Source organism: Mauremys mutica, chromosome 3 (assembly GCF_020497125.1).
Source record: "Mauremys mutica isolate MM-2020 ecotype Southern chromosome 3, ASM2049712v1, whole genome shotgun sequence".
Lineage (NCBI taxonomy): Eukaryota > Metazoa > Chordata > Testudines > Geoemydidae > Mauremys > Mauremys mutica.
The window spans coordinates 144,289,745-144,303,936 of record NC_059074.1 but is presented as its reverse complement, the minus strand read 5'-3'; the positions used below and the strand labels follow the sequence as shown (position 1 = coordinate 144,303,936).

At 37.6% G+C, this 14,192-nt stretch overlaps 1 protein-coding gene across 2 annotated transcripts in view; it reads right to left on the bottom strand.

Annotated features, from left to right (window-relative positions):
• The window catches only part of CRIM1 (cysteine rich transmembrane BMP regulator 1), a 320,862-nt gene that overhangs the window by 229,001 nt on the left and 77,669 nt on the right, over positions 1 to 14,192 (bottom strand). The window lies entirely within an intron of this gene.

The following is a 14,192-nucleotide window of genomic DNA, read 5'->3' as shown; positions in this document are numbered from 1 at the left end:
ACTATCCCCCCATTCACTGGGCCCTAGAGATGTGGTGTTCAGACAGTATAAACCACCATTACAGAGACTACCATCAAAACCCCTGTTTCTTTACCCACGGGCCCTGACCTGCCCAGTCAAACACTGAATACAGCTTCTGCATTACTGGGCCATTTTAAACTGTTTTGGCTCCTTCCACTCCAAATCCCATAAGAGGAATAAACTGTGATTTATTGGCTTTTTAGTTTGAGATATTTTGATCACGAACAATAAAAGCATATACAAAACCATTTTGCCGAGGCGTACTCTAAGCTTGATCCAACTTCCACTGAAGTCAGAGGTAACTTCTCCACTGACTTCAGTAGGATCTTGGATTAACACTAAATGGTCAGTCGTATTGAAAATGGGTTAAACATTTGAAAAAGCCAATCTATGCTACTTTGTAGTAATTTGTGTCACATTTTAACCTGCACTCTTTTTTCAGATGGCTGGAAAAGAAAGGATAACTTTGGTATTTTGCAAGTTTAGACCAAGACAAGGTACTGTACCTCAGGTGTTCCTTAAAATCCCTCCCCCACCATATACCTGTCATTAAAGAGCAATCCACACATTCCACACACAAACCAACAGCTGAACTGAAGTAGAACCGGCATTCAGAGCAAAGAGAATGATCCTTAGAAATTAAATGGGCAGACTCTTGCAAAGAATTTTCTTCAAATTATTCTCTGACAGCACCTACATTTCTTTTTGTAAGATAAATTCTTCTGCATCTGGTCAGCAATTATTGTCGGAGTGCAAAGAATGCTTCAACAAAATGGGATTTTAAATGGAATAAAAAAAATTTTGGTTTTTTTTACTGCAAATTATGATGCATGCTCACATTAGCTACCTATATGTAAACACATTTGGTAATATGCCTTACCTACTGTACACCCTTCTCTCTAATTTAAAATGTTAGATTGTTGCACAATAGTTAACAAAATCCACTGTAATTCAAAGTAAAGAAATTTAGCTGATTTATTTTGATCGCGCACAATGACCCTATTACTAGATAGCTATTTACAACCTTTCATCTTAATTTCAAAAGTCTACTATATGCAAATTTTCAAAGTTACAAAAAAGGTCTGGAGATCAACCTTTTAAAATAAAAATCCTTACACCATGGCAAGGGGAATTTTTAAAATAAAAAAAGTAACCAAAATCATTTTACTCTACCATAGGAAAGGGTGAGCGAATATGTATTCTCCAGTTTTTTAAATTTTCATATTTCAAACAGCTAGTCTAATCCACCTCAAATCTGCAAATAAAAACAGGAAGAAAGTATGGTGTAGATGGCAGTGGCGCTGGTGGAGTGAGAACATATCAAAACTTTCAACATGGAGTCCTCAGAAAAGCTCAAAATAGATATTTTAAGGAAGCATGTCATTGTACTATTAAAAAGACAATAAAAAGTTCTACAACATGCCATCTCTATATTTTTGCTGATGAATAGTCTAATCATTCTGCCTCATTATTTCCAAGAAGATATGTTATGTATGGAGTTTCCCAAAAGACTTAATACCTGCTTTCACAGAACTTATTCACAGAATTTATAAGATATCTCTGCAATACTTATCCTTATGTAGCAACTAAATGGTTAAATTAAGTAGGCTTTTCATGTTATCAAAATTCTTTCATCCAGTTTTAAACTAACAACTATGAAGGTCACTTTCTTAGTTATACTGATTAACAAAAGAACAAAATGAAAGACATCTTTGCCTATTTCAGCAGAGACAGGTCAGCTACTTGGCATTCTTCATTTGTTCTCCTGTCCCCCTCCCCCCGCCAGCCTTCTCCTTTGTTTTTCCTTCAAAACTTACATGGTCAGACACTAAAAGAAAAAGGGCCAAGAACATGCCTAATAATAAGCATTTATAGAGTGTTCATATGTTTAAAGCACTGCACTGATATTAACTTTACTTCCAATAAACACTCCCAACACCCTTGTGAAACAGGTGCTTAAATATTATCTTAAATACAATTCTCTTTTCAACCATACTGTAGATCTCAAAATGCTTTACAAGAGTAGATAAGCACTATTTATTTTAGAGAGTAAGTGAGCACAGAGAAAATTCAGTGATATGCACAAAGGTTAATCAGTGGCAGATCTAGTAATATCTTTAGGCGTGGAAGGATTAGATTTTTATCAGTAAATGTTGATACATTTCCCCATACGCAAACAAACCAACAAAATAAAATTTCCATTAATAATTATCAAAATTCAGATAGGTGAAGAAAGAAAAATAATGCTCGAGAAACTCAGTTTGATTTAAGGATATTTACTCTGGATATTCTGACATATGACCTTGACAATTTGTATTTTAATGGTTATAATGCTTTAACTTTTTGAATCTCAATATCTACTGTAATTATTGTCTCATCCCCTATTGTGTGAAACACCCCTCCATAATTTCACAATTATAAAAATTTAAATTAAACATCTAAAAAATGCTTAAAAGTAAACATCAATATTATCGGTCAAAATAACTTAAAAAATAAAATGAAAACTGAATTCTGCCAAGCCTAAATGTAACCCATGTCTCCTGACTCACAATCCTATATACGGGCCACAGCTGACATCACATGATGCAACAAGACAGACACATGCAACAAGACAGACAGCCTTAGTGGCTTCAGAAGAGAAGGAAATATGACAAACTTAAATGACCTTTAAACTTACAGTTTAAAAGCTAGAGAGTTATAGGTGCTATCAAACAATGATTTACTAATTAATTACTGGGCCAATAGCTATGATGGGAATTTTGGCACGGACATCAATGGGAACAGGGTTAGGCTTTTAATATGTTACTTTAAATTAGTTACAAAAAAAATGCGTGAGAATGTAGATTGTAAAACAAAGCATGTTGTTTATCTTGATAATTAATAGAACTTAAAAAGGTGGTGTATATTGGGTGTATCTCAGCTAGAAAATTGAGCCAGGAGCACAGCTTACTGAATTTGAATGAAACTGCAACTGAAGTAATTGCCCTTTGCACAATTAACTTTCCTACCACTTTTTAAAATACAGATTCCCCGCCTTAGACTTCCCCCCCCCCACTTTAATAAATCTTAGGATGCAGATACAAATCTTAATGGACTGTACCTGATCATGTTATTAAGCTTAATTTTGTAGAGCACTTGTGATATTATATTAACTCCCTATGATGAAAGATGGTTCCATGAACTACTTGTTATATTTTTATGTAGCTATCAAGGCAACATAACAATTAACATCAAGAGAAAAATGAAAAACAATGTATTAAAGAAAGTCAGCAGCCTCTCCACAATTAGGGTTGCAATCACCTCCCATTAGGAAGTCCGATTTTATTACCCACACAAGTCTTGTTTGAAAATTGGTTTAGTTTTAAAATCAACAGATTTGCTCTAAAGAAAAAAACGTTTTCATAATGTTTAAAGGATATTCAAGCCAGTTACAGCTCTAGGCACCAACACAATGCAAATAAATGTTAATGTGTAACAGAAGTTCCCCCTCCTGCACCCCAAACCCCTCATCCCTGGCCCCACCCCAGAGCCCCCCCCCCCAGCTGGAACCCTCACCCCCCCCTCACACACACACACACACATCCCAGCCCCATGAACCAGCCCAGTGAAAATGAGCGAGTCAGTGAGTGTGGGGAGAGCAAGCGACTGGGGGGGGGGGGGGAAGAGAAGAGAGAATGATGGAATGAGCAGGGACAGGGCCTCTGAGAAGGGGCAGGGCATTCGGTTTTTGTCAGAATCGAGAAGTTGGCAACACTAAAGTGGTACCATAAGGATACACATGTGCAAATAATCTTCCAATCTAAAGCTGATACATATCCATCAACAATTACAAATATCAAATGAGTAGGAGATTATTCTGCCAGAAGCCTTGGGTTGAATGAGGTGGACATTTGTTTCCATCCTGATGTTTCTGTTACTAATAACTTGGGAGGGGAGGGGGGGGCGGGAGGTATATATAGAGATTACTACAGATTAGGAGTGGTTACTCCTTGTTAGTTTAAGTGCCAACTTCTGTCCCTATGTTTCTATAATTTTAAATAAGCAAGAAACCACACGCAGCTCCAAGGACAGCAACTAGCCCTAACAAATCAGTCTTAGTTCAGGTCAGTTTAACCCCTCTTTAAGGAAACCTTGTTCAGATAAATCTGAACTACAGACCTTGTTTACACAGGTCAAGTATAAGGCATGCCCTAACATTCCAATCCCTGATGTAACAGGTTACATTCTTTCACACACACACCCATGTCTACAAACTACCAACCAGAGTTAATTTAACAGAAGCCTTCCTTCAAGATGAGGTGGTGAGTTTGCAATATATACTACTGCAAGGTAATAGTGCCAGATGCTTTCAACTGAATAATTACTTATATGCATGCTTATCACTTACCTATTAATGTTTTACAATGCTTGAGCTGAAGCTAAGACACCCGCAAGCCTAAAATCCCATATTTTGTACAGTAAGAAGTCAATTACTTCTGTCTTGAAGCATTAGCTTTTATTATCCAACTGTTTTGCTTTCACTGAATTATAAAACTAGCTGCTCCCCTGCCAAAGACCACACAGTTCTGCTTTTTTCCTGTGACATTTATCACATTATGGCATTTTCCAGGAAGGAATATTGTTGAATACACAAGACATCAGTTCACTGACCTTCTGAGACTCTGTATGGCGATAAATTCATGTTTACAAACACAGGGATTTAAACCATTTAAGCAGTAAGTAGCCCAAGATAAGTGAGCAGTATTTATTGTGCCATCATGGCTCAAACTGGGTAATTACTCTAACTTCTGTGCGCCAGGATCTCAATTGTGTTAAAGTTAAATAAAACCAAAGACCTGCTTTGCATATGGTAGAAGACGAAAATAACTTTCCGGAAAGTCATTTGCAAAGTAACAAGTGTGTTTCTTGAAGAGATTAATTTAGTCATGATTTAAAAAAAAAAACACATGCAATATAAAATGTGCACATTAAAGTCTGCACACCAAGCAAGAACAAATATTAATGAAGTGTATTTTTCTCTTAAAGAATAATAGAAAAATAAAGCCATGGAACCTCTACAATAAAAATGGACATATTACCTTTTTCCTGGCATTACTTGAAATATCACGTAAGCTTAAGAATGTGTGTTTGACTAGGTAGTGCACTCAGTACAGACTGTCAGGACACTAGAATCCTGTTGAATTAAAAGAACTACTTTGCATGGCAAACAAAATCTAATACATACAGGTGTCCCTTAGAGGTACAGATAAGAAAAATAACCTGCATATTCTAACAATGCTGTTATAGTAAATATTGTGCTAACGGGTGATTCAACTTTTTAAGGATCATTGTCTGATAAAAAACAGTCAGCGCTCATGACTTACAGTGCTCTAGACTCAGGAGCACAAAACAACTGAATACATACACAAGATACCAGGGCCTAGCACAAATGCAACCAGGGCCTTAAAAAAAAAAAACAAACCTGCAATAGAGATAAGGAAAACGGAAAAGGTGGCAGGTCTTTGAACATAGGCCATTACTAGTTCAAGGTGAAATTCACCTCCAGGCAGATGACTTAAATGGTGGATTTAAGGCTCTCAAAACAGGGCTTAAGCAGAATTTAAGTTTTGCTGGACCTCAACATAGTGAGCATTTTCATCCCAAAAGATGACTTTTAAAAAGGCTATACCTTCAGTCACTTTCTTTCTTGAAGGGTTTCCCCAATATTTTTGGACCAACTTTATCAGCATCACATTGAAAGATGAGATAGATTATTCAGGGTATAGTCTACTTTCCATCTTCAAGACAAGGGAAAAAAAGAATACATTTCTAATAACAGAACCTTCACTATTTAAGCCTCCTTTGTACCGTATCTACCATTATCCACTACTCCTGTTTCCTGAAAGTCTCAAAGAGAAGGTTCTGAGAAGCTGAAGGAGATCAATGAGAGGAATGCCTATAAACAGAAGCTGCTCACTGAGAGGGCTACCGTGTTCCCCAGCTGTATTGTCACTCCTGTAGTGGTTCAAACTCTAGAATAAATTTCAGTCCTGCAAAACTAAATTCCCACTTCTTGAAAGGGGATCCAAGTAGCAACTCCCCGCAACTGCCCATCATACTAGTCAACCTTAATTGTACCATTTCATAACTTTTGAGTGCTAGACTTTGCAACCTTAATACTTTGTGTGTAATTTCCAAGATTTTTTTTTAAAAAAGCAAACTGAAAAAACAAATTCCACCATATGGCATCATACCCCACAAACTGTTCATTAGCCGGGCTGGAACCTTTAGATCCATTGCACAGACCTCTGCCAATCAATCTTATATAGTAAACAACAGCAGTATTAGGTTGCAATTCCTTATGTGGGCTGGCACTAGACAGGGATAAGACATTACCAGTGGTTTCACAAATAAATGCCGACAGCAGAGGAATGGGGAGATTCAGGAATCTCGGGTTCGGCTCTGGAGACTAGTATGCGCTAATGGGCACAGACTTCTGCCCATTTCCCCGAAGCTCGATCCCATCTGCCACTCTCTCTCTAACCTGTTCTAGCCCTGTCCCTTCCCCATTCCTGGAGATTTCATCACACAACCACCTACAATTAAAGATTAATCTTTAATTCCTGGAGACTCCAGGACAATCCTGGAGGCTTGGCATCCCTACTCCTGACTCATCAACTCATCATCCCAGTCCATTTCTCCTCACCTAGCCAGTCAGTCTCCACTCCTCAAACTTCTCATCCCAATATCAATCACCTTGCCCAGTCATTCCCAGTTCCCCCCTTGTTTAATCTGTCCCCCCCAGCACCACCCATATAGTCATCCCACATTCCTTGTCCTCTTTGGCTCCCAATCCCAGTCACCCTTCCCTCCCACACTCCATGTCCAACCACTGCTGCATGCACACATGGCCCCTTGTCTCAGACTTTTTCTCCCCTCGGTCCCAATTCTTGTTCCACACTCTCGCTCCCCTTTCCCTTCCATTTACTTCCTCGCCTGCCCATTGGCTCCCAATCCCACTCCTCCCTGCACCCCAGGCTCCTTGTCACAATCCAATCTCTGTCCACCCCTAGTTCAACCATTATCCTCTTCGGCATTTAATTCAGAGCTTCCTAGGTGCCTGCGGGGGGGGGGGGAGAGGGGGGTGTCAGAGCACAGAAGAGAATCTCCCAGGTATCATTTCCAGTGCCTGGATCCAAACTCAGTACAGCTCCCAGCAGCCCAGAGCTACAATTGGAGGCAAAGTCCAGTTCAGGCCCCTGCAACCCTAGGTTGGAGCATGACCCATGGTTGAAGGAATCTTCAGGGAATTAAGCTACAAAGCTCTAAGGAGTATCTACTGAGCATGTGCAAACTGTCATTTGTAAAAGCCTTATGACTTGTACAAATTTGGGCAGATTTTCATGGGTCAGAGAAAGGCACATCCCTAATATAAGAACCACCCCATGCCAAATTTCAAGTCCCTGGGCCAGACCTTTTCAAAGAAACGTTGCCAGAATTTATTAATGGGGGAAAGATGTGTTTTTCCTTAGCCTCGTTTTCAGAAATAGTTGAACAGTTTTGGCTGAAAATATTCAACTAGAGGTAGACACCCTGTATGGAAAATTTTAGCCTGGACAATAACTTTACAAACATTAAGCAAGTAAAAACAGGGTCTTATAATGGGAAGTGCTTGATAATCTTCACGATAACCAATGCTACTTGACCTACACAGGACAATAAAATAAGGAAACCAAGATAAAATATGCAAAGAGCCCTGTGGCACCTTATAGACTAACAGACATATTGGAGCATGAGATTTCATGGGTGAATATTCACCCACGAAAGCTCATGCTCCAATATGTCTGTTAGTCTATAAGGTGCCACAGGAGACTCTGCATATTTTACAGATCCAGACTAACACGGCTACCCCTCTGATACAAGATAAAATATGGCAGCTACTATTCTGCCAAAGCAGGTTTTGATAATCTTTGTAAGTTTGCTACAGGACAAAAAAAGTCAACTTTGTTAACATGATGCCATAAGTGGTGTATTGACATTAGTCAATAAATAAATAAATAAATAAAAGCACTCAAACCAATGAGAAAAGGAGCCAAGTATCAACCATAGCTTGATAAGGTTGGTAAGGGCTCAACTAATCTGAATGAATTCATATGAATTCTCTCAGTGTTGTTAATTTAAAATTTGAACCTACACAAATTGACTAAAGTATGGCCCAGACTCCATTTTAATAATTAATAATTGGAGATATACCAATCTCCTATAACTGGAAGGGACCTTGAAAGGTCATTGAGTCCAGTCCCCTGCCTTCACTAGCAGGACCAATTTTTTGCCCTGATCCCTAAGTAAGTGGCCTCCTCAAGGATTGAACTCACAACCCTGGGTTTAGCAGGCCAGTGCTCAAACCACTGAGCTATCCCTCCCCTCCATTAGAGCATGCATTAAATGGCAATTAAATGCCCATGTATATACATTTTTCAACACTGGCAATGTGTGTTATACAGACTGCCTGGAATTCTCTCTTAATGTCCCAAACCTGCAAAAGTTATGTAAATAACTTTAGTCCCTTATACTTCATTGGAATTACTCCAATTAGTAATATTGCTCACATGTGTAAATGTCTGCATGACTGGGCCCTTATTAGTTATGGGGGACTTCTCTCTCAAATGGTGGTTCACATAGCCAAGTATGGTGTTATCAAATGGCATCAACGTAATATGTATTTAAGGCTATTTTTAAATATTCCATTAAACCCTTAATTTCATCCAGGCATCTTGAAAAAAAACTGTTTCCTGAAACAGCAAGACTACCATCATTTTTCTGAAAGTAGCAATTCTTCTCAAACTTGTCTGAACACAAGAAATGTACTATCCTTTCTAAGATCATGCATTTTTTTAAATAAGCAGTGAGCTGTTTATTGTAAATATTTAAATACTTTTGATTTTACTAACGAGATTACAGTCCACTGGGAAGATGCCTATCAGTGTACCTGCTTAAGTGAGACAAGATCCTTTATACAGTAGGCTTGTTGAGAGAAGCTGAATGATCCATTAAAGTTGTCTGGAGTGGATTTAGGGATAAGAAGAAACCAACAGACCATTCTTTCAAATACTCCTGTAACAAAATCAGACTGATAAATTCTTATTTAAAAAGGAAAATAAACTCAGCAAAACTTGAACACCTATCTTGATAGGCGGTGATATTCATAAATCTGATTGGAGAATATATGACTGGAACAATTCAAGAAAAAAACTGTTGAGTTTTAACAACTGCTTAAGCACAGTGCATTTCACAAAACTAATTTTTCTCCACTTATTTAATGAAGCCACCAACTTTGTCCATCCAGTATAACATACACAAAGTGAAAAGGGCCATTCATTTGCTCTAAAAATAGATAAGATATTTGTACAGACCATTAAAACCACTATAAATTAGCTAATTTTATGACTAACAGTTTCCACCCAAATGTTTTAGTACAAGTCCATTGTGTTTTAATACTGGATACAGAGACTATGTAGTATTTACAGAAATCTACAACAGAGATACTGGGGTTGTTTATATTTATACAGCTGACATTATTTGACTTAATAAAAACTTTTCCAACCTCCACATTCAAACAAGAATACTTCAACAACTATGAAATTATGAGGAGTCCAGTGGCACCTTAAAGACTAACAGATTTATTTGTCCATAAGCTTTTATGGATAAAAACTCCACTTCAAGAGATGCATCTCCTGTGATACTTGACAACTATGAAATTCTAGATTTCATAGAATATGAAACTCGAAGTATAGAAGGTTCAAAAGAAGCACAGTCCTAGGCTTAAGATTTATGGCATCAGACAAACACACAAAAGAACTCAGCATGCCTGTCTCAAAAAAGAAACCCCACGTTAGTACAACATGTGTTCATTGCAAAATTTGAACATTTTCAGTACAACTTTTACAGACTTGTAGAACTGGGGAATTTCTTTTAAATTACAGTGACTGTAGTTGTCTCAGTTTGTTAGCTATGAAAATAAGCAGCAGCGTTTGCGAACATCAAAGAACTTTTTAAAAAATTACAGCTATTAGCATAAGTAATTAAGTATTTTGTGTTACATTATTTTTGAAAACTATTCTACAAGATGAATTTATAATCAGATTTAATAGACAATCTTATTAGGGATATAATTAAGAATAAACTTCATAACCTGAAAAATTGATTTATTATAACAATGGAAAGTTTTCATAACTGCCTGAGAATACTGCCATCAAAAAATTTCAAGGAAAATTTAAATAAATAATTCAAGAAAACTACGAGGGTCAGTGGCTTTAAATAGCCCTAATGTATTCTAAGTTCTGAATTTCATTTCAATACCCAAACTCCAATTAAGTAACAATGGTGACAAAGACGTAACCAGAGGTGTCAGGAAAGTAATAGAACAACAGTACAGTATTAGAGGCAGTAATTTGTAAATAGCTAATAGTGAAAACTTTGTGTCTGTGTGTCAATAATACCATTGCTAAAAAACAATTTTCTATTAAAAAAATCACACAGCAGAAACAAAACAGATTCCCACCCATTTATGCAAAAAACTTTGTATTCAAACTTGAAATCATGCCAGCTTGGTTCAACAACATATTATGTATTCAACAACAGTATAACAAGGCCAGTTCTATTGTGCATTTTATTCCTCTTCAGGAAGAAACACTTAAGAAAACTACTTTGTCAAATTACTTCAGCTAAGCAATCTCAACCAATATTTCTTAGCCTTTCAACATTTATGCCATGGTTTCCACACAGGGTTTTTTTTTTGTTTTGTTTTAAAACAATACATAGCCTCAATGGGAAAATTATTCATCCTGAAGATATCGGCCCACAACAAAAAGAAATATACTAGGTAGCCCACTGGAGGTCTCTCCCAACCCAAGACTCTCCGAGGGGGAAAAAAGGGTTCTCCCAGCTATAAGAAATTCTACCTTGGTGAATTAGTGAAGAATAAAAACAACATTTATTTCTTGTCCTCTGAAATAACTTGAGCACTTCAATTTATGGCAATGTTTGAGATATTTTTAGATAGTAATGATATAGAATTTGCCCTCTAAAAATTAAAAAAAATTAAATTTCTCTCTCTAATTTGAACAGTTTTTGCCTTTAGATTCAAGAACACTCAATTCAACTGTCAGCTGAACCAGTTGCAGCATACACTCTTACCTGAAGAAGTGCTCTCTCTCAAAAATGTAATCAATTGCTTAATCTGAATTAGTAAAAAGTGAAGCAAGATTTGACAAAGTGAGTTATGATTTGCTTCAAGGACTGAGAAAAAAATTAAGACTGGGCCAATGCAAGCCATCTTAGCACTTCGAATACCAAACACAAGCGCAGTAAAAGACTGGCATTAGTAATCATGTGATAGACGGGGCCAATAACAAAGAATATAGAATTATGAAATCACAGAACACTGTAATGCCCTCTATGATGGGAGTCTGCAGTGCTGATGTGGCCATGCTGGTCCCAGGACATCAGACACCAAAATAGGAGACACAATACATTTTATTGGACCAACTTTTGCTGGTGAAAGAGACGCTTTCAAGCTTACATAATGCTCTTCTTGGGAGGCAGTTATTTGGGTTAGATATTCCACTCTGGCAGATCACACCTGACTTCTGAAAAAGGGTTAAAAAAAATCTGGGAATGTCTAGTCTTGAGGAAAAAAACGGGGGGGGGGGAGGGGGGAGGAGAAGACCTGATAATAGTCTTCAAATATGTTAAGGGCTGTTGTAAAGGGGACAGGAATGAATTGTTCTCCATGTCCACTGAAGGTGGGACAAATAGTAATGGGCCTCATCTGCAGCCAGGGAGATTTAGGTTAGCTATGACCAAAAACTTCCTAACTGGAAAGGTTGATAAGGTCTGGAATAGGCTTCCATGGGAGGCTGTGAAATCACCATCATTGGAGATTTTTAACAACAGGTTGGACAACCACCTGTCAGGGATGGTCTATTCTTGGTTCTGTCTCTGCACAGGAAGCTAGACTTGATGACCTCTCAATGTCCCTTTCAGCCCTACATTTCTATGATTCCTGGGTTCAAAACTGCCCCAGCTTATTAACTTTCTTTGGAAAGTATGTGGTAGAGGAGCAATTTTTATATTAAGTTTTGGGAATAAGAAAATTTTCAATAAAAGAAAGTAAATATTAAAATTAATGTGTTTCTATACACACTGAAAGTGGAAAGTACTAAATGATGGTAAGAATGACCTGATGGTACAGCTGAAACTTGTTAGGTTAAATCTTAGCGCTGCAATTTTAAGATTGTTGGGCCTACGCGGAAGAGAAAAAAGATAAGTAACTAAATTAACCAACTTTAAGAAATCAAAAGTTTGATCATGAATAAGATAGCAGTAACGACATTAGGTAGAGGCAGTTGCAAAAGGAGATTTTTTCCCTCCTGTGGAAATTTCTACAAGAATGAAAAGAAATAATTTTAATACAGAAATTTTCTACATGAAAATTTAATTTTTTACTTCAAATGTCATTTTGATATGGAATTGAAGAAAAGATGTATGATCTATGAAGCTGCGAACCCAAGCCCTTTTTCACTATTACAACTAAGAATGAGACAAACCCTCAGTTCACCCTGAATTTAAATTTGTACAATTATTTTTAACCCAGTATTTATTTTTAATCAAAGACTAAGATAACAAATTAATTTAGAATGCCCCTTCAAAGAATTTACCACATCACTGACTAATGTTTGTTTTATAACATGGTACGCCTTCAAATTCAGAATCCAGCGATTAGATAATCTTACACAATTGAGGAAAAATGAATCTAGCAAAACAGCCAATCTTAAATTACCAAAAATCCACACCGACCCCCGCCACAAGATAAAACCTCGACAGAATATACAAGCCACTCCACAGCGTTCGGTTATGCACAAAACCTATTATAATAGATACAAAACCTTTCCCCATCTCAAACTCCCACATAAATCTTCCTTCATCCAATCCTATTCTCACAAAAACCAAACATATTTTTCAAACATTCTGACATGTTTCGAGTAACACCCTCCTGTGAAACTGCAGACTTCCACTGCTCTTCTCCAGGCATAAGGTGCTATGTTCTAAGTCTTTGGTGGAGGTGGTTAAGGATAGTGTTCTTCAATTATTGCTATCCAGTCTCTGATCTAGGCACTTTTACAGCCACCTGCAAATGTTATGGGCCCACATGCACATCACAGATTCCACACACCTGGGAGGACCCATTTATTGATGACTGCAACACTAAAATGGTTGTTAGATCAGGATTTTATTAGGCTCACAGGACATTCAGCAACTACTGCTGGTTACTCTCCGATATAGGATTCAATGTTTTTTGTGTTTGTTTTGGGGGGGGGGACGGGGGTTGTTTTGTTTAAAGGTTTTGTCCCTTCCCTAATTAAAATATGTGAATAGCAAGTGGAACTACACAGAACTAAGGATACCTCAAAGTGAGGATTCTGTGAATTCCACTTGATAAGGAAGCAGGGGACTCTTGTTTATGCATTGGAAAGTAGTTTCTGAATTGCTGAATTTTGGTGCTCCAAGGGGTATCCAATATATCTCAAGCACTGCTTCCAACCAGCCGAGTAAAACTGAAAAAACTGCATGATCAATCAAGAAGCACTATGTTGGTCTTCAGATATCAGAGATAAAGAGTAGGTAGTGCTGTAGGCTACAAGGAGGGGAAAAAAATATAAAGCAATCTATTTTATTCCATGATTCACGGTGTAGGTAGCCCTCCTAACCGCAAACTTTGAGAGAGCCCTGTGAAGTACTGTAAGAAACCAAATCAATTTCAAAGAAAAAAAGTTACAGTTTAATATACTTAAATTTACCTTTTTTAAAAAAAAGTATCCCCACCCTCTAATTCCTAGTTGCAAAGCAGGACCTTGCCCACTCTGCTGATGACATCTGAGCCGGATCCGCTGAGAACAGGAAGTGAGATGAGCATATTAGAGAACATGTTCCAGCAATAGTCTGAAACATTCAAAGGGCTCCCATCTTTGCGATTAGGATCAATCGGGGACTGATAGGTCAGGGGAAAAGGGTCAGTGGGGATACTAATGGAGGCTCCTTTCATTGGTGCAGAGGAGAACAAAGCAACTCCTAGACTAACCATTAGTTGCAGAAGGGGGTATTGCTCACTTGCCACAGAATCGAGAGGCCAC